This window comes from Adiantum capillus-veneris, chromosome 11, assembly GCF_014529385.1.
Source record: "Adiantum capillus-veneris isolate H3 chromosome 11, ASM1452938v2, whole genome shotgun sequence".
NCBI classification, from domain to species: Eukaryota; Viridiplantae; Streptophyta; class Polypodiopsida; order Polypodiales; family Pteridaceae; genus Adiantum; species Adiantum capillus-veneris.
The window spans coordinates 51,604,866-51,630,693 of NC_140941.1; positions in this window are offsets into that span (position 1 = coordinate 51,604,866).

Below are 25,828 nucleotides of genomic sequence, written 5' to 3' on the forward strand. Positions count from 1 at the left end.
GTATAAATTGATTGTTGAATATTTTCTTGGAAATGTTAAAAAAAGCTCTAACAAAACAAGGTGATAACATTGTTGTAATTCAATCACTTATAGACTTACAAGATAAACATCAAGTACGACAAAACACTTGAATTAAAAATCTATCAAACTCTTTTCATGTGTGAGTGATTCACTCTAGCGCAAGGAGTCGGAGAAATTCCTAATTCTACATTCGTCTTGAAGTGTGAGATAAACTTGAACAAAAAAAAAAGAATGATTCAATTCTATTTAAATATATGGAGTACATTATACAAAATCTTAAGCACAACCTAATCCTATAATCTAAAACCTTTAAATCTAACTATTGTTCATGTACAAAGAAATACTTATTAGTGATAAGTAAGCAATAACATTTGAAAGGAAAGTGTGACAAATGATTATCTCAATTGTGATTAAACATGTTTTAATCTAGAACAAAGACAAATAATATCTATTTATAATATGTATTTATCTTTGAGTGTGAGTATATACTCCAACACAATGATAGATGGTTTAAAATCCTAAACTTTTCTTCTTTAAGTGTAAGAAAACTCAAACACACAAAGAGCAAGCTTGCTAGTTTTTAAAATTATGAAAAAAGTGAGCTTAAAAATATAAAAAAAAAGTAAAAATTCTACTACAGCTTATCATTCATTGCAAATGGAAATGTGCAATTAAGAACTAAGTTTGATATCCGACATAATTTTTTATTTTCAATAATCCTTTATTTTTATAGTATTTTTAACTAAGAGAGAGAGAGAGAGAGAGAGAGAGAGAGAGAGAGAGAGAGAGAGAGTTACTTTTTAAATCCTTTTTGTTTTAAAATGGTTGGGAAAGCACCCGACAACATCCTATAAATTAAAAAAAAGAACTTTTATTGAACTGTAAAGAAATAATTTGATAGACCGATTTCAATGACGGATCTCCGTATTATACGTTTGTTTTATCATGGAAAATGTATTACATGCCTATTAAATTCCTATAATACAATTAACATTTACCATATAATACAACTTAGAGAACCACACAAATAATTCTTAAAGCACAAAAACCAAAAATCGAATTAATAAAAAGGAAAGGGAAAACAAAATAAAGAAGAGAGAAACCTTTAAGAAATAGGCAGAGAGGAGAGCACATTATTGAGAGTTAAAACAAACGTTAAAATAGATATGGACCCCAAGATGGAGTTGGAAAGTGATAAGGACATCAAGGCAATGAGTGTTCCATCCCACTACAAGGAGTACGCCCTACAAGTAACGAGGATCATAGTGGAATAACCCTCTAGATAGCGTAAGGAATTGAAAAATTTGTATGAGGAACTCAAGAAACTAAGATGATTGACCTAACACATCTTGAGGATGAGCTAAAACGTGCAGACATTTCAAATGATTTATCCACAAAAGAATAGAAAATTTTCATAAAAAATCTAACGGATTATAGGGATGTCTTTGCATGGTCATACAAATATCTCAAGGGTGTAGATCCTAACATTTGTCAACATACAATACCTATGAGAGATGATGCAAATCCAAGCAAATAGAGACCCTACATCTACAATGAGAACTTTGCGAAGAAAAATAAATGGGATGTTGAAAATCTCAAGGAAATTGAGTTCATCTATGAAATTGAACACATAGACTGGGTATCTTTGATTGTGGTAGTATCTAAGAAAAATGGGAAACTAACAATGCATGTCCGTTTTAAGAAGGTGAATGAACCAACCATTAGAGACAACTATCTTATTCCTATAATGGATCGCATTTTAAAGAGTGTGGATTGGAAAGAATCCTATAGCTTCTTAGATGCATTTTTGGGTTATAAAACTAGTTGGTCATTAATCCAAAAGATCAATATAAAATAATGTTTTATATGGAGTGGGGCATATTCACATATAGATTCATGCATTTTGGGTTGACAATTGTTCCAACTACATTCCATAGACTTTCAATTCATGCCTTCAAGGAATATCTATGGAACATACATATCCACTCGTGCATCTATGTTACATACAGAGACTTTTACATTTTCAATGATCCCCAAACACTTCACACTTGAGTTGTTGGCTAGCCTAGCTTGACAATTAGAGGACTTTGTAATTTCAAGCCCTAACCTATTCATTGATTTTTCCGTGATTACACACATTTGAGCTCCACCATCAACATATACATTAGACACCTTTTTACCCCTTATGTAAGCATCCACAATGGGTTCCACATCTTTTTGTAGCTTTGAGGCCACAACCTTAATGGAAAGATTTGCTTTCTTCTTTGGAATTCTTGTACTTACCAACTTTGGCCATTGCCTTCTTACTTTGGCTGATAGGTGTAGAAGTTGAGGCCATGAAATGTTTGGCTTTTGGGTCTGTAAATCCTCCAGGATGTTGTAGGGCTCTAGCTTCTTTCCCAATGGGAAGTCGTTGATACCAATTTCCCTTCGCCTTGATCTTTTTTTCCTGCTACTTTCAGCTTCTTCCATCTTTGACTTCTTCTTCTTGTCCCTTCTGGCTGAATTTGTTCGTTCACTTCTCATGTCTTCATCCTTATCATGTGCTCTTGTGCGTTTTTCTGTCGGCTTAACATCAAAGTTTAGAGTATGCTCATCTATTACCTCTTCTAGCTTGATGATGTTGACTCCTCTTTCTTCCTCCTCATGTGGGACGAGAGGTATATTTGCTGGTGGTGGTGGTCGACGAAGGATTTGTGGGCCTTGAGCTAGTTCTTGCTGCACAGTGAGAGGAGACGGTCTGGGGGGATATATGTCTCCCGGAAGTCCCCTTGGATGTGGACAATTGTACATGCCATGGCCCATTTCATTGCAATTCCAACATCGCAACTCTTGAGCTTGTCTTCGTTGATTGCGATTCCCTTCTCTTGGTTGTCGTTGTTGAGGTAGACCCTGTACTAGATTCAGAGTGAGGTTCTCAAGCTGTTGAGTTAACCTTTGTAAAACCTCTTGTTGAGAGTTATCTCCTATTTGTGAAGATTGTGCAAGAGGGGCCCTAATTGGTGCTTCCATGGTTTGTGAAGACTCCCTCTCACTCACTTCATTCAAACCCCTTACTCTAAGTTCTTGGAAGTGTAGTTTTCTAAACTTGATGATGGCTACCTCACGTGCTTCTTCGAAGGTGGATGGGAATTTTAGCTCTAATTTACCCTTTAAAAGTGGATACAAGCTGATAGCGGGAAAAAGAGCAGTGCAATCGGGTGGCCTCTGTACTCGTGCACACTCCACAAACCACGCCTCATGCAAACAATCAAAGAACAAAACAAAGGGGGCACCACCCTAAATTAAGAGGTTTAGGGACCTCACACATAGTGCACATAGGCAAGTGAGACTTCTGGCATTATGATGGCATATGGCAAAACACATAGAAACGAAGCTTAGGGACCTTATGTAGCATATATATACACAAGACATCAGCTTAACAATACAATGGCATCTAATCATACATAACAAGGATATAGAGAAGCAAGCCAAGGATGGCATAATCCCTTATCAAAAACAATCAACCCAGCAAGTAGGTATAATCCTACTAGCAACACATCAATACCTTAGAGAATGATGGCGAGGATGGTGGCCATGGAGCATGAGAGAAGACTGCTTATTTAGGTTTTAGGGCTAGTAATGTAGCATACTAGAGGGAGAGAGAGAGAGGGAGAGAGAGTAGAGCTCCATCCATAGCTCCTCGTTGTGAGCAATGTCGTCATAGCTTCGTTGCTTGGTGAAGTGGGTGAACTGTTGGTTTTGAGTGAGAGAAGGCCTCCTTATATAGGTTTCTGAGAGGGTTTAGGATTAGGGATAAACATGCTTAAATCCACTGATTGGGGTTACTTTTTGCTTAGGGTGGTCAACAGATTGAGGTCACCTTATATGTCACCATCAAGATATTCTCTAGAGTGATGTGAGAGGGGAGGGTAAATGTTGATTTTTCTGATTGTGACACATGGGGATAAGGCCTTGACCAGCATTTAAGAGCAGGTAAGGTGGCTGTTGAAACTAGAGGTTCTGCACATGTCAGGGGGGGACCTGCGAGGGGGAGGTGGTAGCTGGGTCCTCCTGAATATCAAATTCTCAAAAAATCCTCAACCATGGCTTCTTTTGACATGTGTTCTTTGAAAAAATCAGCATGTCTCTTTTCAACTCAAAAGTCTTTATCCCTGTTGACTCACCTTTACCATAAGATTTTCCCCTTTTCTCCTCCTGTAGCTGCATTGTTGATGCCCAATCACTGCTTCTAGTAACACTGAACTCTTACCTACCAAATACTTATGGTGCAGTAAAAAATATTTACCATGGGTAAAAAAAGTTACTGTAGGTAAAAAGTGATTTGTATTTACCATGTAGGTGAAAAATATTTACTGTAGGTAAAAAATATTTACTGTGGTAAAAAATATTTACTGTCGGTAAAAAAGTGAAAACGGAGTATGCTGTGTTGTGAGTCCACACGAACATCCTCGTGTAAATTTCACTAGAAATTCACACCTAGAATGGGCTATTCTGTAAGATATAGGTTGTAGGCATGCATAAGAGCTCGTTCCCACATATCTTCTGTCCATGGCACTTTTTACTCTTTGGTGCTTGTGAAGTAGATTTTTCTTCTCTTTCGAGATCCCTTGGACTAGAGTATCCTCATCTCCGCAACAACTGACTGTGCCTTTATTGCATCTTTAGAAGGGGTCCTAAAAACCATGCATCATATAGCCCTCCCCCTTAAGCTAGAGGTATTTGATGCCTCTAGCTGTAGGTTGTGCTACAATAGGGTTCTCTTGAATACTTACCCACCTGGTACCAATTGAATTTGCCATGTTACTGCTTTCTTGGCTGATGCACCCTGTTTAGTCCTTTTTGATGAATAATTGTATCCATCCATGACTAGCAACTGGTTTCCTAGACCCTTGAAAGCCATACCCCATCCATTGTCAATATCCGCTTTCACTGGTAGCATTCTCTTTTTTTCTTTTTTTCTTCTCTTTTTTTCTTCTCTTTTTTTCCTTTTTTTTTTTTTTTGAAACGACTATGTACATGATTGTTACCTTAGTTGGAGCTCGAATATGATGAGCTCTCCTCTGAACCATCCTTAGCATTGATTTCACCAGCATATGGCTATGAAAGACGACTAAATCAGCTCGAAATCCCGGTCCCCTATCCGAGAGAATCTCCAAAGGTGTGCCAAAACGGCAACAAAGGCATTCAAAAATGAAATCACTCGTGTCCTTGGCTGTGATGCGCTGCTACATCTAGGTTTTTGTCCCATGCCTTAGGATGTAAATGCACTTGCTAGCCTTTTTTGCCAACCACCTACGTTCACTTTACTCATACCAGAGGGTGCTTCACAATGCTCAAGAAAGTAAAGTAAATCATGCAGCTCCTCCTTTCCCTGGTATAAAGGACTTTTCACAAGGATAGCACCTACTATGAGAGTTTGTAGTTCTTCACTTGCTAAGGCATTTGCTTCTCGATTTTGATCTCTAGGTACAAAGTGCACTCAAACTTCTTTAAAACCCTTCAACAAGGCCTTTGCTTCCCTCATCTTAACAGACAATTTGTCATTTTTACAGGCCCATACACCAGCCATTTTCTTAACAATCAACATGGAGTCACCAAAAACATTTAGCTTTGTGATGCCCTGAGAAAGACAACATTGCAACCCTAAAACAAGGGCATGGTATTCTGCCTCATTGTTAGAATGAACCTCTTTTAGATGAAACCCTTTTGCAAAGATCTTCTCCTTCTCTGGACCTAATATTACTATGCCTGCTGATGCCTTTTCTTTGGTCCTCTTGTAAGCCCCATCAAAATACAGACTGTGTGCTCCCAGTAGAACTTCAGGCTCCGGGATAGGTGGTACCTTAGTAGGTGCCTCTTTCTTGGCCTTCTCATAACACCTTTGTGTGAGGACATCTGCCAAACAAGCACGGGTGGAATCCTCTACTTGTAGTGTGTAGTCAAACTCTTGAAGCTGCACCACCCACTTTGCCATTCTTTGAGACAATTCCATGTGTTGTAGGGCATATGGAAAAACCTCCTCAGTTGTGATCACCACAAATTGTCTCGGAAGTAAGTAAGCCCGAAACTTCTCCACTGCAAACTCAAGAGCTAGCACCAATTGCTTGGTTGCGCTGAAACCCTTTTCAGCAGCTGTCATCACTCTACTAGAGAAGTAGACTGGTCTCATGAGAGATGTCTTTGGGTCTTTTTGCATCAAGACAACTCCTAGAGCTTTTGGACCTACACTAGGATTTACATAGAATAATTCACCCCATGTGGGTTGTAGGACGACAGGCAATGAGCTCAAAATGGTTTTAACTTCTTTAAAGCACCTTTCACCCTCCTCACTCCATGTCAATGTAGTGTGTTTAGTGAGCTGCTGCAAAGGATAGATTGCCTGAGAAAGGAGATGTATGAATCGTCCCATGTAGCGAACCTTTTGAATGAAGGAGACTAGTTGCTTCACGTTTGAAGGAGTAGGTAAAGGTAACAATGTCTTTACCTTTTCAGGGTCAGCCTCAATACCATCTTGAGACACAACATGGCCTAGTAGAGTGACCTTGCTCTCACCTATGTGGCACTTGTCTTTATTCAATTTCCCACCCAATTGGGCCACCCTAGAGCTGTAAATGCAAAAATCATCAATGAAGACTCGTATGGACTTACCAAAGTACGGTTGAAACACCAAGTTCATAAACCTTTGGAAAGTAGCTGGGGTATTAGTTAAACCAAAAGGCATAACTCCATAAGCAAAACACCCCCAAGGTGTTATGAAGGTAGTCTTTCTTTGGTCTTCATGTGCAATTCTAATTTGGAAGTAGCCAGAGTACCCATCACACACTGTGTACCTTTCATGACCAGCCACTTCATTTAGTATTTCATCTTGAAAAGTCATAGGAAAATGGTCCCTTTTTGTGGCTGCGTTTAGAGGCTTGTAATCCACACATACCCTCCACTTCCCATTTTTCTTTGGTGCTACCACAACTAGAGACACCCACTCAGAATCTTCCACTGGGTAGATAAATCCTGCCTTGAGTAATCTTTTTACTTCTTTTAAGAGTGCATCTTGTTGCACTAGCCCTAATCTCCTTAGCCTTTGCACCAGTGGTTTGGCACCTTCCTTTAATTGGATATGGTGTTGGGTTACCGTCACTCCTTTAATATGCTTGTAATCAGTTATAAAGAGGCCAGCATGCTTCTTTAGTACCTGCAAATAGGGTTCTCTCTCTTCTTCTAGTAGGTCATTAGCTAGCATCTCCTCTAAGCCTGTGGCTTCTTCCTTGTTTAGAGAGTCTTGACCACCTTCTCCTTCTAGGTTTCGCAGTATTATACCCATGACTTCCAAAGAGCTAGCATCCTCCTCAGATGACTCATCCTCAGATGAAGAGCAGCTGCTTGTGCTCCATTCATCCATCGAAGTCTCCATCTCTTGGTATTGTTGTCTACCCTGCTTCATGTCATACACAATTTTTTGTTGCTTGCCACCTACCTTATGATTTGGTCGCAACTCAAGGGAACCTGTCTCCCAATCTTGACTAGATTTCATAGCCATAAGCCAAGGTCTTCCAAGGATTAGCGGATAGCCCTCCCCCTTAGTTGGGATCACATAAGCATCAATTGAGATTGACACACCAAAAGTTGAAACCTTCACTCCATTAACCTTTCCCACACAAGACACCCTTACATTATTTGCCATCTTAGCTTGTAAGGAAGTTTTCTCGTTTACTTCCAAACCCAACCTATGCATTAATTTCTCTGTCATAACACAAATCTCGGCTCCACCATCTACGTACACATTGGAGACTCGCTAACTCTTAATCTCTGCATCAATGACTGGCACAATATCCTTCATGCCTCTTGCACTAATAGACCCAACTGACTTTGCCTTAGCCCTCCTGGTGCTGACCATCTTACACCAGGTTCTACGCATCTTTGGGGAAAGGTGGAGGAGTTGTTGCCATGAAATCTTTGGTCTTTGCTTACTCACATCTGCTACCAGGTCGTAAAGCATGGATCCTATCCCAAGTGGAAAGTCTTCTACTCCTATTGGCCTCCTTGACCTAATATTCCTTTTCTTGTCTCCTATCACTTGGGAGGAACCCTCATTCCCTTTATCCGGCTCTGAAGCTTCCATTTCATCAGTTCTTTGTCTCCTAACTCTCTTTATTGGCATGGCAACAACTTCCTCCATTTTTTCTTTCCCTTTATCCTTACCACTGTCAAGACTTATGACAGAGACAGCCCTGTCCTCCCCTCCCGATGGTAGTGGAGGGATCTCTGTTGGTGCTTGTGGTGGTGGAGGAGGGGGTCTCAATATTTGGATTAGTGGAGCCACGTGTGCATTTTGTCCATTTAGTGGCCTAGCTCGAGGAGGAGTGACTTGCTGGCGAGGAGGCCGTCTTTGATTACCATTTCCTTGATAGCGTCGTGGATGGGGGCAATAATACATGCCGTGACCTACCTCTCCACAGTTGTAGAAAATGTACTCACGTGCTTGCCTTTTTCCTTCTTGTCTATTTCGTTCATTTCCTGGCTGGGGAGCCCTTACACCTTGAACCAGATTGATGGACAGGCTCTCTAGTTGATTGGTGATTTGTTGAAGTAATTCTTGTTGAGAGGACTCTTGGTCTGTTGCTCCTGTCCCTGCTACTACCCTTGCCGTAGGTTGAGCTAGCGGTGGAGGCTCCATTCCCCCTTGTAGTTGAGCTTGGAATTTTAACTTCCTATCCTTCTCCCTTGCATAAGTCATAGCTTTATCAAAGGTATCTGGGAATTTACCTTTTACCTTTTCTCGAAGGATGGAGTAAAGCCCTGCCAGGAAACAGTCCTTCTTTAGGCATTCTGGCGCCCTTTCTCCTTCACCTAGTGATGCACACCATTTCTCCCACAGGTTGGAAAACTTTCCTTCATAGCTTCTATAGTCATTGGGTGATGTTTGGCGTAGCTCTAAGAGCTGTCTCCATATCTCCTCTGGAGGCTCATGGCGGCGAAATTCTTCGATGAAGGCCATCTTTAAAGACTCCCAGTCTCTTCTTTCTTCAGGTGCCAAAGTTTGATACCATAATTTTGCACCTTCCCTCAAGACCAAAGGAAAGGCCCTTAACTTAGTAGCTTCGTCATCCCTTCCCGATACCAGAAAGGCCATTTCCAAATTATCCAAAAAGTCTGGAGCAACCTCCCCAGGCTTACCATAAAAATTAGGGAAGGCCATAAGTGAGAGAGTAAACAATTACACAAACAGCTCCAATTTATTTTAAAATAGAGTATGGTAATTACAATTTGGAGCTTTAGCACAACTTAGCTCAAAATAGGATGAAGATCGACACATCAAAGAAATGGTAATAGTCTAGTAAGGGTAGAATGACAGGATGAGGAGAGCGCAAGATTTTCCCAAGTCTCTCGGCTCCAAACAATAGGGCTATTCTTTGTTGATAAAAGATTTTTCTATCAATACAAATATTCACACGGATATGACGCACAAAATGGAAAGGAAACATGCGGGGATCATCATTCTCATTATTGGCATCCATACTTACACACAAGAGCCTATCTTAGTTGCACCACCTTGGGACCAATGAGCCTGATCAGCCACAGAAGGTCAGCACCTCGGATCACTTCGACTCTTCCTGATGCATCTGTGAAGACGTAAGGCGTGATGGAAACACTTTGTACAATGTTGAGCCTTTTAGCAAGCAACAATTGGATGCTATTACCATAATCAGCATGACGAATGAAAGTGACACCATTAATGTGCAGCACATCATCAACTAAGATAGTTTCCTTAGATTGAGATAACTTCTTGAAAATCAGCAGCAAAGGTAGGGCAGGGAGGCTTTTCACCCGGTATCCAAAGCACTTTGGACAATATCCAAAGTGATATTCACGCGGACAGGAGGCTGGCTTGGGATTGGTGGTGTCTGGATTCACAAAGTGCACTGGGAGCACTTGCAGACGGGCGGCAATCTTGTAGGAAAGCCTTCGCCTCTTTGCTTCAGGAGGATTTAGGAGTGAGAGTCGTGGTTGCAAGTTGGAGGTTGAAGTTGGTTGCTCACTAGCCTTTTTCTTGCCTGTAGTGGTCATGTAATCCCTTATTAATGAGATTAAGCCAAATGTTACCTTACGCTTGAGCACGCGTTGCGGCCTTGGGCCACTTAGGTGTAGAGGTGATCTTCCTCCTCTTAGTCGGCTCCTCAGGAAAGAGAGGTCTGGTGATGCTTTCTCTTCCCTTAATGTGTGTCACAGTACCTTCGTGTATGTTGATGTAGAATATTTCAAGCTCGTGTGCATTGGAGGTTTTTGGAGCACTCATAGGTTGAGAGGAGAGGTATATCAAGCTCTTCTTCTCACTCTCCTTCGTTGGCGACGATCACGAACAAGGCATGTAGAAGAACTTACTTCTTGAATTTCAATGACACTGCAACCTAGTAACAAGACCTCGATGAAAGCTTTTAAGGCCTCTAAAGCCTCCTCCTCTTCTATTCTCCAATTTGCAAACTCCTCACGCCATTCGTCCATGTTGTAGATTGCACATCTTCATTGCTTGTGGACTGAAGGTCTGTGTAGCCCTCCTCAGTGGGGGCACCAAAATGATAGCGGGAAAAAGAGCAGTGCAATCGGGTGGCCTCTGTACTCGTGCACACTCCACAAACCACGCCTCATGCAAACAAGCAAAGAACAAAACAAAGGGGGCACCACCCTAAATTAAGAGGTTTAGGGACCTCACACATAGTGCACATAGGCAAGTGAGACTTTTGGCATTATGATGGCATATGGCAAAACACATAGAAACGAAGCTTAGGGACCTTATGTAGCATATATATACACAAGACATCAGCTTAACAATACAACGGAATCTGATCATACATAACAAGGATATAGAGAAGCAAGCCAAGGATGGCATAATCCCTTGTCAAAAACAATCAACCCAGCAAGTAGGTATAATCCTACTAGCAACACATCAATACTTTAGAGAATGATGGCGAGGATGGTGGCCATGGAGCATGAGAGAAGACTGCTTATTTAAGTTTTAGGGCTAGTAATGTAGCATACTAGAGGGAGAGAGAGAGAGGGAGAGAGAGTAGAGCTCCATCCATAGCTCCTCGTTGTGAGCAATGTCTTCATAGCTTCGTTGCTTGGTGAAGTGGGTGAAGTGTTGGTTTTGAGTGAGAGAAGGCCTCCTTATATAGGTTTCTGAGAGGGTTTAGGATTAGGGATAAACATGCTTAAATCCGCTGATTGGGGTTACTTTTTGCTTAGGGTGGTCAACAGATTGAGGTCACCTTATATGTCACCATCAAGATATTCTCTAGAGTGATGTGAGAGGGGAGGGTAAATGTTGATTTTTCTGATTGTGACACATGGGGATAAGGCCTTGACCAGCATTTAAGAGCAGGTAAGGTGGCTGTTGAAACTAGAGGTTTTGCACATGTCAGGGGGGGACCTGTGGGGGGGAGGTGGCAGCTGGGTCCTCCTGAATATCAAATTCTCAAAAAATCCTCAACCATGGCTTCTTTTGACATGTGTTCTTTGAAAAAATCAGCATGTCTCTTTTCAACTCGAAAGTCTTTATCCCCGTTGACTCTCCTTTACCATAAGATTTTCCCCTTTTCTCCTCCTGTAATTGCATTGTTGATGCCCAATCACTGCTTCTAGTAACACTGAACTGTTACCTACCAAATACTTATGGTGCAGTAAAAAATATTTACCATGGGTAAAAAAAGTTACTGTAGGTAAAAAGTGATTTGTATTTACCATGTAGGTGAAAAATATTTACTGTCGGTAAAAAAGTGAAAACGGAGTATGTTGTGCTGTGAGTCCACACGAACATCCTCGTGTAAATTTCACTAGAAATTCACACCTAGAATGGGCTATTCTGTAAGATATAGGTTGTAGGCATGCATAAGAGCTCGTTCCCACATATCTTCTGTCCATGGCACTTTTTACTCTTTGGTCCTTGTGAAGTAGATTTTTTTTCTCTTTCGAGATCCCTTGGACTAGAGTATCCTCATCTCCCCAACAACTGACTGTGCCTTTATTGCATCTTCAGAAGGGGTCCTAAAAACCATGCATCAAAGCCAACCATGAATCTCGCTTTTTTTAGAAAGTTAGGTGCACCACCATGATTTTCTAATGTAGCCTCCCACCTACCCCATAGATTGACAAAGGTTGCTTCATAAGAGGGATAGTCTTCAAGTGATACCTGCTTATGTCCAATAAGACATTTCCATAGTCCTTCAGAAGTATCACCTTGCCCGAACTTGGAGAGGAAGCTTGCTCGCAGTCTCTCCCAGTTGGACTTGATTTGGGGTTTCAAGGTCTCATACCATGCTTTAGCTTCTACTTTAGAACCAACGGGAAGGCTCGTAGCTTTACTTCCTCTTCATCTCTCCCGGATATGAGATGTGCCATCTCCAAGTTGTCAAGAAACTCTTGCGCGTCTTCCCCACTTCTTGCATAGAACGTGGGAAAAGAACTTGACTTTTTTTTTAGACTTTTTGAATTTTTTTTTTTTTTAAAATAAACTTTTCTCTTACGGGTCACACAAGATTGTTGAGACTATAAATCTGATTACATTAAAATGAAGATGTACACATCCATTGTTAATTCGTACTTTATCATAGGTAAAATAAATGGATTAATTGAAGCATTGATTTCATTGAGGCGAGTAGATCCAAATATCCTCCTTATGATAGATTGAAACCTAAACTTAGTTGCAATGATTATATGAATGGATTGCCGAGCAATAGGCCTAAAAGTTTCATTGTTTTGATCGTGATTCATGTGCTACTCTTCGTTGTTGGTTTGAAGACCTCGTTCCTTCATATGGCCCTTGAGCACCCCTTCACCACTCCTTGTTCCTGCCTTTAAAACAAAATGAAAATGTGAACATCAAAAGAAGTTTCATAATTGATGATTGGAAGTATAATTGGATTGGGTGATGTCAGTATTTCTCTAAGTCTTTCTGCACCAAACATAAAAACAATGCGTTGTTGGAAAAAGACTTTTCTATCTATGTGAACATTTACTCTAATGTGTTGTGCAAAATGAAATGGATAGATGGGAACTCCATTGTTCATCACTAAAAAATTTGAAGGTAACTTGGAAATATGTTCCTCAATGGGGGCACCACTTTATGAGGGCGAGCTTTTTGAAATGGGGCCTCTAAACCCAAACCAATGGGCCTACCCTCACAAAATGTTCATAAAGAGGTACGCACACTACTTGGGGCACCACCTTCTTTTGGGAGTGGAGAAGGAAACCAATCAAAATAACACTTGCACTCACCCACTCAAGCAACACACTTTGAAAACCCCCTTACTCTATATACACTTTGGACACTTGAACACCATCAATGATTATGCAACCCAATGTCGTGCATCAAATGGAATATGCAATTTGTGGAATAGCATTCACCTTCTCCCCATAAGAATACCCATATTACATCCAAACTCCTCCTCTCTCAAGCACTCATCAAAAAATCATGCGCACAAGACTTGCCTCTCAAACACACAAGAGAATCACTTACAAACTAACACACTTTGCATAGAGAGCTCATCTCCATCTATGCAATGCCGTGACACAAATAAAATCACCATGAGAGGTAGCCACATGCATATGTAATGAAGAAAACGAGATTTGGAGTGAGGAATTTCTTTAGACCAATTGAATAAGTGTGGAGAAACAAACCAATGGTAAATTGAGAATAGAACACTTACTTGATTTCTCGCACACCTTTTAAGGGGAGGATAGACGCTGGCTAACCATCACGAATTGCGACACTTGAAAGTTTTGAAGATGATTTAATGATCACTAAGATAACCATGAGAGAGATCATGATGTATTTACAAGTTATTGAGGTGCTACAAATGATTTATTGGGTTGATGGAGTAAGAGATTGTAGAATAGAAAGAGTGGAGGATAGAGTTGCACTTCCTCCAAAGAGGAAGGTTAGGAGGGAGGATGTGAAAGAGGGAGAGTTGAGGTTTTCTCTAATATTGATCAAGAAACAACATGAAGTTGAAAATATAGGTGTGTGTCCTTGAGTCTCTCCAAGGGGGGCTATTTATAGTTGTGTAGGAGTGGGATTATGCTACACTTAATTAGGGTGAGTGATTAGACCTAATTAAGTGTCCTTTGACCACTCATTAAATATTGGACATAAAAGGGACTGTTTATTTACCAAAAATATCATTTTAGACCGTGAAGGCTCCATAGGGGTGCATAATGTAGGTGGGCCCCACCATGAGGCCCTACGGGTGGCTCCTGCGGGGTATCTCAACTTGTCTCTCTTGGCATTTAGAAAGCATCTTTAGGTTGGTCCCATCACATGCAAGTGAACTTGAACACTCATTGCTCTTCTAGAAGATGAGTAGGGGAAAAATAAGATCTCACCCTCTTGATTTACTTGATTTACAGTTCCCTTTTGCTGCGAATCTGACAGATTTACACTATTTTGACCATAACTTTTTACCTGTAGCTCGGAATGACATGCTTCAAAAGGAAAATTTGACCTTCTCAACATGTTTGATATGAATTTGGACTATTATTCACGCCCATGCACCAAGGAATTCGGTTTGGAAGGTCCACACTAGGCTAGGGAACCTTTTGCTTCCATGTCTTCTTGTATGGGCCCTTTGCTTGTATGTATCCAAGGGGAATCATGCTTTTTCAAAAGGCTATGATGCTTAAACAAATAGAGGAGGGCCCAATATTATTTGCTTGTGAAAAGAATATACAATTGGAGTCTTTTTTAAAAGAGGAAAACTATATGTATATTCTTAAGAGATATTTGGGCCACCTATGTAGGGGGCATAGAAGACTTGTAGAGATGGACCATAATATTTGGTAAAGACAAGTGGAGAGTTGATTTCCATGTTAATTTATCTATATGGGATGGAAGATGGATATATTATTTTTCTACTAGTAATTCACAAGAGGTAAGAAAGTTTGGGGGTAGATAGTTGGTTATTGTATGCTTACTTTTATTTACAAAGCAAAAAAGAAAAGGGTGGTAATATAAATATATGACTAAGGTGACATTTTTGGGAAGAGTACAATGTATGTGTCGCCACAATGGTTAAACGAAGAGAGGGAATTTACTCTAGATAACTTAATAGCGTAGAAAAATATATACACATATGAGGAAGAGGACATTGACTAGGCTGAAAAATGTTGCAAAAAGATGGTTACCATTTTATGCCACTCAGCAGCAACACGGCATGGATGCTTGCATTGATGATGAGATGATGCGCTATGGTCAGGGAGTTTCCACATCAAGCAAAGATGACGTAGGAGATAATGATGCTATGATGGTTGATGTGACCTTGGGTCCATGTGCTTTACCAGAGCTAGGGGTTGGGCAACCCTATAGTGGTTGTGATGCAAAGACATTCGGTCATGAAGTTTATATGGATGAGTTCTATGTGTGCAAGGATTTGATGCTAGTGCCATCTCCAAGGGATGTCCGTGAGAATATGCGACCTACGGTTTTGTTAAGTATAAACTTCTTGAGGATGGGGTAGACAAGGAGGTCAAAGTGACCCTTTGCTTGCATGATGATTTGATGGATGCATTTCACAAACTTCAATGTATGTTTAGGACATATCCCTTTATCTTTGAAGATCCTAATTGGCAGTTAGAGAGTCTTGGGGCTAGTTTGCATGATGAAGACTTTATTAAAAGGTGCTATGTGGCTCTGTATGCATGTTTCCAGCTTTTCAAGTGGAAAATGTCTTATGTGGAAGAAGAAGAATCTACTAGTGATAGCATTTTTGGAGAGAGTTTTCAATTTCGGAGTAGATTTATTAATGCTTGGAGTGATGATCTCTTAGCCATAAGAAATGAAGAGCAGCTGATGCGTCAGGAAGATGATGTGCAATTTATGGTTGTCAATCGAATGGGATCTAATTATGAGATGCATTTTGAGGTATCTATGGTTTTGAATGATTGTGATAGCTTCTAGTGTGAGATGGCGTGTAGCAACCTTCGAGGTGATTTATATCGTGCTTGGGATCCAGGTGGACAATGGCATATTGGCAAGAAAAAGGATGTTTTATTCTTAGATAGGGGTAGCCTTCTTGAGCATGTAGTTGCTTCTATGCATATGTGTAAGTTTCCCTATGATCCTAGAGGAAGTTTGTAATCATTTCTATAGGTTTTTTTTGTCACAGTTTGATGCAAGTGTTGAGCATAAATGCTCAACTAGGGGTTGGGCAATGATGATAAATCACTTTTGGCATGTACAAAGTAGCATTTATATGCATTGTCATATGTTCAAAAAGATGTAAATACATGCATTTGGGAGCTTTTCAAAGTGGTTTCAAGTTCGAAAAAAGATGAAACGTGTACACATTGTGAATAGTCAGGTTCGCGCGCTAGCAGTCGGACACATGTACATGCCCGTATAGGGTATTGGGTCCTTGGATATGGTTTTAGGTGGCTTATTTTGTGTCTATAGAATGTTTTTGAGCTTTCTATAATGTAAATAATTCAAGTGACAAGTGTGGGTACTCTCATCCCGCTCGAGAAGTTTGACACATGCGGTAACTTTCTATTTACGATGCCTGATCTGCGGCGATGCGTGCACCACCCTAGAAGTGGTCAAAAATAGAATTTGGGGATGTGGAAAAGTGATTTGGGTATTGATGATGAAGGGTACAAAATATGGTGAATTTTGGAGTCCGTTTGGGGTTTATCCTGCAAAAAAAGGCCCGCCAGGCGTCAAAATTGGCCAAAACTGGGTCAAAAAGGGTCAAAAAATGGTCAAAAAAGGTGTGAAATGGCATCAAATTGCCACATCACTCACGGTGGCGTGAGTGTTCCAGCTCAGGGAGAACTTCTGGAGTACAATATCAACACTTTTACCCCTCTATGTGTGGGAGGAAGCAGGGTTCCTAGAGATGTTCTAGTGCAGTCCCATTGCGTTCTCGTCCTGTTTTCGAGTGTATGGAGGAGTGAATGAGAGATTTATCTCTTCAATTTTGCACTTGGGAGATTGTATGGAAGTTGTGAGATTTTCATGCATGTGTGTGTGCAAGGAATTGAGGGAAGAAGGTTCGGCTTTCTGCAAGACTATGTGGCCCTGTATGGGTGCCATTAGACAACATACCCTTCAACCTACTTCCTCCTAGGCCAGGTGATTTGCTCTCCTCTTCATTGGGTTGCCCTTTTGGTGATGGATCACCAGTTGTGCTTACCCTTTGTGGATCCTTCATAATGATACCCATCACATCAATGGAGCTGTCACTTTCGTCGGTGGATGTGGTCTCCTCCTCAGAACTGGAAGATTCGCTAGTGGTTTCATCTGCCGATGTTTCCAGATTCATTTGCTTCTGCTTGCCGATCCTCATGTCGTAGTAGATTGTCTCCCCTTTCTTACCGGTCATGCGTAGAAGGCCAGTACCCCAGTCCTGTTTTGCCGTCATGTCCATCAACCAGGGCCTTCCCAAAATTAGTGGATAGCCCTCCCCCTTAGTAGGCATTGCAAAAACATCTACCTCTACCTCATTGTTGAAAGCTTTGATTTTCACGGCACTTACCACACCCACACACTTTACCTTGCATGGAAAAGGCCTGTCAACCTCGAGCCCTAATCGAAGCATCATAGCTTCGCTCATTACACAGATTTATGCACCTCCATCAATGTAGGTGTTTCCAACCCTCTTTCCTTTTATGTTTACGTTGACAATTGGAAGGATGTCATCCATGTTGCATCCCGAAATTGCTCCGGCTACCTTTGTTTTGGAGCGTCTTGTACTTACCATTTTAGACCATTGTCGCCTTACTTTAGGTACAAGATGTAGCAGTTGTGGCCATGTAATCTTCGGTCCTTGCTCTGCCACATCCAATGTTAGATTATAGGGCTTAGAAATTTCCCCTAGCTGGAAGTCGGTGATGCCTAATTTCCGTCGTGGCCTGGATGGCCTCTTGCTAGTTTCTCCTCTCATGCTTCTCTCATCATCTGATTGTGTATCCTTCTCCCTCCAAGCTCTTTTCACAGTCATGGCCTCAAGTGGTTCTAAAAAGGTTACCTTCTCCTTACCCTTGTCCCTCTCCTTTGCTCTAGGTGGATCCACTACTACGGCTTTTCCTTTCTCTTCTAGCCTTATGATGTTTACAGGGCGATCAGGTGGTGGGGCTGGTGGAAGAGGTGGAATGGATGCTTGTAGTGGTGTCTGGGGTGGACGTAGAATTTGTGTTGGTGGGGGTGGTGCTCGGGGTGGGGGTGTTCTTTCTCTAGGGGGTGACAATTGGTTCCTCCTACCTCCTCTATTATAGTTTTGTCGTGGTTTGGGACAGTAGTACATACCTTGACCATCTTCTCCACAGTTGTAGCAATGATACTCCCTGTTTTGTCGTCGTTCTCTTCCAGGGTCTTGATCTCTTTCTTGACTCCTCCCTTGCTGTATTAAGTGGACAGACAAATTCTGCAGTTGGTCAGTAATATGGGCCAACATATCTTGTTGGTCATCTCTTACCCCAAGAGCCGGTGGTGGTGGTATGGTGGTTGTCATAGTTGCTGGTCAACGCGATGTTCCTGCTTCTGTTGACTCGGTTTCTTTGGCTTTCATTCGCAGCTTCTTGTCCTTAAGGCGAGCAATCTCAACGGCTAACTCGTACGTAGCCGGGAATCTACCTTTCACCTTCTCCTTGAGAAGCGGCCATAAGCCATGCGTGAACCGATCTTTTTTTTGGAAATCGGGTGCGGCTTTCCCCCTTACCAGTGACTCAACCCACCGTTCCCACAAATCCACAAATTTGGACTCATATGTGGCATATTCTAAAAGACCCTCCTGCTTCAAGTCTCTCAACTTGTCCCACAACTTTTCTGAAGTGGTACCTCCCCCAAAGCGCCTCTTAAAAGCGGTTTTTAAGGGTTCCCTGTCATCCTTGGTTGCTTGTGGAAGTGCATTGTACCATGATCTAACTTCTAGCTTCATGAGATGCTTAAAGATTCTAACCTAGGATTCATCCGTATCTTTGTTGCTCACTACACATGCTACTTCAAAGTCATCTAGGAAGTCTGTTACCAAATCCTCCCCCTTCTTTCCTTTAAATGTTGGAAATGCTACACTTGCCATGATTACTGAGAGAGAGCTAGAAAGACACACTGCTTAACTTGCAAAAGTTTTTTTCTTCTTTACAAGGAGGCGTGTATACCCTCTTATACTAGGACATAGATTAAAACTTCAAACGGTACATTGCCTTGTACCAAAGGTAAGACAAATGGTTGATTTGATGGTAGAACCTCAAGAAATCGCTCCCCACCCAGCATGGTGTCAATGACGTGCTCGTAGTGAGCCTTCAAATCCAGTATTACCTTGATTGAGCGTACACATGTTGGTATGTGTGATCTGTCTTGAGATAGGTTGTACTGATTCATGTGAAGCTTAGAGGTGCTTAGTCACTGTCCAAGCTTGTGGGAGAGGGTGGTGTTCTTTCCTGAAACAAACTCAGTAGATCCCTAGTTTCTCTAGTGAGAGTGTGAGCCAATGATTCCATTATCTGTGCTGCAGCATCAGGTGCGACTTGAAAACTGACTGTGATAATTACCTCGGTGACTTGAGTTACCCGATTCTCAAAGTAGAATAGTGTTGATTCTCTATTGTGTAGAGCTCCTTCCATTTTGTTGTTGTGGGTTGGTTGTAGGTTACGGACATGGTTTCGACCTTCTCCTTCTTCTTCTTGGCACTTGGCCTATGTATATCCACTAGGTTTGGCGTGTTGGTTGACTCTCCCACTGCAAATTGATTACCGTTACGCCTGGCACTTGAGCTTCGATGGGGATGCGGAGTTCATCTAGTTGTGCTTGGAGCTCTTCTTCTTCTGTCGTCCAATTAGCAAATCGTGCTAGCCATTCATCCATTCACAATAGTTTAGGGATTTCAGTCTTGTAAACTGAAGGGTTTCATGAAAAGATCCTCCGTGGGGGCACCAAATGACGGGAGCAAAGCGAACCCCGAACCCCGACGGCCTCTAAAACACCGGGGACTGAATGGCGTGCCTCGAGCCTGTCATGGTAAAGCAACTAGGGGGCACCACCTAGCTTCAGCAGCTAGGACGCAAACAACACACCACCATAACAAAGTTTTCATCCAAGAGAGATGGATGCTTGGGAGCAATGATGAAGAGGAAAGGGAATGAGATCAAGTGAGAGAGAGAGAGAGAGAGAGAGAGAGAGAGAGAGAGAGAGAGAGAGAGTGAGGGAGGGGGTATAGCGGCTTAGTACTAGGCACCACAAAAGGATGGTGAATCCGCACACCCTTCACACATACACAAACTCACTCCAAACACAAGACTAGGTGGCGATTCTGCACACCTCACATGGGCAAGACATTGCAAGAAAGCATACTAACAAAACCTCAAGCTTTATTTAGAGAATAAGGCAATGAAATGGGGAGCATAGGGTAGGGGAATGAGGTAGAGCACATGGCGGATAGGTGGGAGTTGATGGAGAAGACTCGCACGAGGGTTACGACCATCATCCTTCATTTAGTTTCCCTTCATCTTCCATAGCCCAAGGGTGTAGAGGTCATGCTTAAGAAGATCATGGTGATTGCGGTGATGGTGATGGTGTGGGTGTGTGTGTGCACTAGGCACACACACCCACACCATCACCAAAGAGTACACTATGCACTGTGTGTGCACTAGGCACACACAGTGCATAGTGTACTCTTTGGTGATGGTGTGTGTGTATTTAGTGTGATGGTGACCCCTCTTTATATAGGGGAGGAGGGGGGAGAAATTCTAGAATTTAGAAATGAAGAAATCATTATCTACATAGGCCATGTGACTATGGGCCCCACTTGTCTGGCTGTGTGTATATGTGCCAGAACAGCAGTCTCATGAGAGAGAGACTAAGAGAGAGAGATGGGTTGATGAAGAAAAGTGAGAGGTGGCATGGAGAATAAAGTAATTACAAGAGGGAGAGAGGGGAGTGTGTTCAGAGGTGAATCTGTGTGCAGATGTGTGTGAACACAAGAAAAATCAGGTAACCACTGGGTGGGGATGGGTCTGTGGGCCCCTTTTTCATGGAAACTGAGTGTGTGTGAGTGTAGGGAACGTTATTTAGCTACAAGACAAGAGATATGGTGCCCTTTAGAGAGAGATGGGGGTATTTGGGTCATGGGATATGATAGGAGAGAGAAAGAGGAGGTGGGGTATACTATTTTGGAAGATAGGGTAAGTTGCATGTGAGTTAGGGTGCATTATTGATGAGTTATAATGCATTATTGGTCAGAGGTGGGGTAGCTTCAGGGGAGAGAGAAAGGAGAAAAGACAAGGGGAAGAGAGTGGGGGTTGACCTTTTGAGTGGAGGACAGGAAAAGGGACACACGGCGGGGCAACAGTGAAGAAAAAAGGAGGCAAGGTGGGGATGGGCTACCCCGCCGGCATGAGGTGGCCTATTTTACCTTTCTTATATATTTACATAATCATACTTTATTTTTTTCTTACTTTTTCCAATGCCTTTTATCACTCCCTCCCTAAGAGAGGGTTTTCATGGGGTGGGGACGAGAGAAGAGGGGTATGGGAGCTTGGCTTGTGAAAAGCCCCCATCATTAGCCCTCCCCTTTTGGCTAGAGGCATTCATGTCTCTAGCTCATCTGTTTGATCATTATCGTCGGAGGTGGCGGCTGATGGTGTGTCCTCATTTGGAATGTCAATTGGTGGAGCCTGGTCAAATCGAAGAAAATAAGGTTTAAGTCGCCAACCATTTACCCTGGTTTTATGAAGTTTTCCATCAGCCTCCATAAGCTGGTAGCTTCCATTGGCATACTTTTTCCTGATGATGAAAGGGCCTTCCCATCGGAGCAGGAGTTTCTTATCCTTGCGCGTGTCGAAGCGATTGTCGTAGCGGAGCACCAACATTCCTTTCTTCAATTTTTTTTTCGGAGATGCTCGTTAAAGCTAAGCCGTCTATGCTCTACTTGTGCTGCATAATAATTTATTGCTTCTTCTCTGTCCAACTGCAGTCTTTCCAAGTTGATGATGTGATCTCTCAAATGCATGTTGGGTTGTTGAAGTTATGTTAGACGGATACGCCGCGACGGACGTCAGCATAGCGAGAACTCACCTAACATATAATGTCAACTGAGGACGAAGCTCGACCCGCAGGCGCGTGGAAGCAAGCAAAGGGTGTCAACCTCTACTCGACCGACTAATGACTACTTCCTACAGAGATATCAACTCTACATGCCATCGGTTCTGTGAATGTGAGAGTCTCCTATGATGCTACCACAAGACAAAAGCCCATTAGACGTTCTTGAAACGTTATGAAACTTGAGGGATATCCTATCAACACCAATAGGCCACTCTCCCTAAGGTCCGTGACAAAAAAAACCTACTCAATACCCTCCGTGCAGAAACGCGTAGGATGTCTGGCCGGTTTTTGTAGGTCGACGTTTCCGAAAACTAAAGTGCCTAATGTGTAGCTCTACTCGCTCTGATCGCGTGGATATGCTGAAATGCAAAAACGGACAACAGTTACTCACCGAAACTCCAAAAGTAGCTCGCGGGTGAATCTGCCAAAACACAGACGAATGCGCGTGATGTAAGCATCAATGCGTAGCTCTCCTCGTGGGCAACACACTGCTGCTCTCCGTTTGTGATTTCGACCATCGTAGCTCCTGTAGCACACACACACACTCTCTCACTCTCTCGCAGTCTCCCAACGACACAGAAGATCAGATTTATTAGAAGTCTCTTTACAAAGCTTTAGGTTTTGGCTTATATACTAAGCCTTAGAAAGCCTAATGTCCGACCAAAATGACCTTATTTGTCCCTAGGCTTCTATAGAGCTTAATTACAACACCGTGAGCTGTCTTTGCTCATCCAGCAAGCATCTGTGGCCTCAATACAATTGCTGACTTAAAATATGAAGTTCCTGTAAACCTTACAAAAGTGGTCGTAATGGCTCAAAATAATAATAACGGGATATTCGATGATGTCCATGAGCTTGTATCTTCACATTACAACATCCATCTTCGTCTTCATCACTTCATCAGCATCTTTATTTGGAATCTTTAGAGAATCTTTGAGGAATATTTATGGAATCTTTGTGGAAGCGTTGTTGAAAGGTTGACCTTTCAACACTCTCCCCCTCCTAAGTCTTGTCGTCCTCGACAAGACCCTATGTCTGTAGTGGCCTTGACGAGTGCTTCATGTTTTGGTGTTGGTTGAAGCTTTTGTTGTTGCAGTTGCTTCTACCAAATGCTTTGTATGTTGTAGAGGTACCTTTTTCTTGTACATGTAGTATAGTTGAAGCCATAGCTCTCCCCCTCCGATTGGTTGTTGTAGCATGAATAAGTTGAGTGAGGTTTGTTGTTGCAGGAAGTCTTTATCTTGGCAGCTCTGTACTGTTTGTTCTTTGGGTGTCATCCTGCATGTGTACCTGTAATCTTGAAGCCTTTTTGAATTGTTTCTGGGCCGCTCCCCTTGGATCCTATAGTTGATGAGCATGTAGTGGTTTGGGGATGTCGTTGGTCTGCTTTTCTATGTTTTTATAAGAAAAATAAAATAGTAAAAATAAAATGTGGCGTATATTACAAAATGAAGGTCTTGGATACCTGGATAGGACTAAAGGGAAAAACCCAGTGGGAAAAAAATGCCTTTAGTCACCATTAAATGTGAGGCTATATATGTACTTATGTTTGATGTAACCGAGTTTGGTTGAGTTAAAGTACTTATGGCCATATGGCTACTATTACTGGATATACAGTGGATAAGTGTTAGTAGCTTGAAGTCAGAGTCATTGTTGTTGAGAAAATGCTTATGAAACCTGTTACCACTTCGTCGTCATCATTTTGTTGTGTAAGTGCATGGGTGGAACACAAATCGTGTCAAATGCAAATGTCCAATGATGGGACATTATATATGCTTGCACAGATAGATGCATGGGAAACAATATGCGGTGCGAGAGGAGTTTGAATGGGTGCTTCCTGGAGTGAACGTAGCTAGAGAAGCAAAAAGATATTTGACTTCAAGAGCTGCCGTTACTCACAAGAAGGGTTTTTGTCGACGAGGTTTTTTCCAATCTCCTCACTGTGTTCATGTGCGTGAGTGTTTTCTGGACTACTCTGCCACTCCACCATTTAAAATAGTAGACTTTGACTCTTATGCTCACCTCTTCCAGCATGAGTGACATGACTTTATGTATGCTCAACTCTCCAGCTTGAGCTTTAATCTAAATATCTAGACTCATAGACCACAAAAAATATTAAGACATGAAGCTTGGGTCTAATGCTTGCTCATTTAGTGGCTCAGCTGCCCGACTCTGGACTCTTATGCCATTATTTTTATGGCGACTTGTCTTACTCTCAGGAGCTTTCGACCAAGAATAGGTTTTGAAATTCAAAACTCCCATCCTCGAAGAGAGGATTTGTAAAGGACCATACTGGCAATATTGGTTTCTTTTGCCATACCTGGGTGACCGTGGTTGTCAAAATTTCTTTTTGTTGTTGTTGGTCCCTTGGTTGAGAAGATTGGCTCGCTCCATTCCCCGTAACACTTTGTCTATCATGTCTTGACATTTCTTGAGAGCTAGAGATGACTTCAATCTTCTTCGGTATGTGTTTTTCTTTTGGCACCCATTTGTATTTGCATCGTGTGATTAGCGTGTCTTTACAGATATCCTTTGCCTTGAGTGTGACATTGTCCTTGATTTTGACTTCCGTGAAATTGCGATTATTTTCAAGCTGAAGTCGTTTTCTTGAAGAATGTTTACCTGGCATCTTTGGTAGCCAGATTCTTCGATTTCCTTGATAGTAACCTTGTGCTTGAAGAATTGTAGATGGCACTTCCCATGATGTTTTTGATGTCGTATTGAGATGTACAAGAGTGCCATTTTTGGTATTATTTATCGATGAAGTCCTATGTTGGTATGAAGGCCAGTTGGATTTGAAATTTCCTGCATCTCTTTGGCGAGCCTTGTTGGCTGGTCTCCTTTGGCGATATAAATATGATCTTTGTTGCTTTTGGGGACGCTTTTTGAAACCTTTATCCACCACATAAGCCGAGATCTGTGGTTTTGGTAACCAAAGTTTCTTTTGACCCTCATAATAGCCTTGCTCTGCTAAGCTGTAGTGGGAGGCTATCCATCCCATGTGTTTACCTTTCGTCAATCGGCTAGGCTCATTTACCCATATTGGGTCCTTGACCTTGATTTCTTCAGCTTTGATGTAGACCTTTGAAGATTTTTGTCGACGATGATCTCGAAGTGTAGGGTATTTTGGTTGAAAGATTTTCTTTGTATTCTGTCTTTCATGTGGAAGCATGTGGTCAGTTGATGTCGAAGCTCTTTCTTGAACTTTTTGGGGCTGGATTGAAGACTCTGATTTAAGAGGCTACTTCTGTTGGTAGGACATTTGTGGGTTCACTTTGGCTTTGCCTTTGTCGGTAGCCAATAATCTTGGAGCAGTAGTAGGCTGGATTTCTTGAGAGCTAGTCATGATGACCATTGTTGAAAATCCAGGTGCTTCTGCCAATGTTTTTGCCCAGTTCTTGGAAAAAATCAAATGTGTATTCATTTTGGAGGAATCCACCACTAGGAATTTGTCTTTGATTACCTTTGACCTTAGTTTAAGGGAAGCTTCTGCAATCCCTAAACTTGTGATGGCTATTCCATGTGATATAGGAACATGTACCTGAATTTCATACAGTTCTGGCTTACCTAGAAGTAACCATAGCCCATAAGACATGACATTAGTCGTGGCAGTGCAATCTATCTCTGCTGTAAAGTTGAATTTCAGTTTCTCATACACATCCAACGAGAATTTAATCTTCTTGTTGGCTGCCAAGTAACTGATGTCCTCTTTGCTTTTGGTAC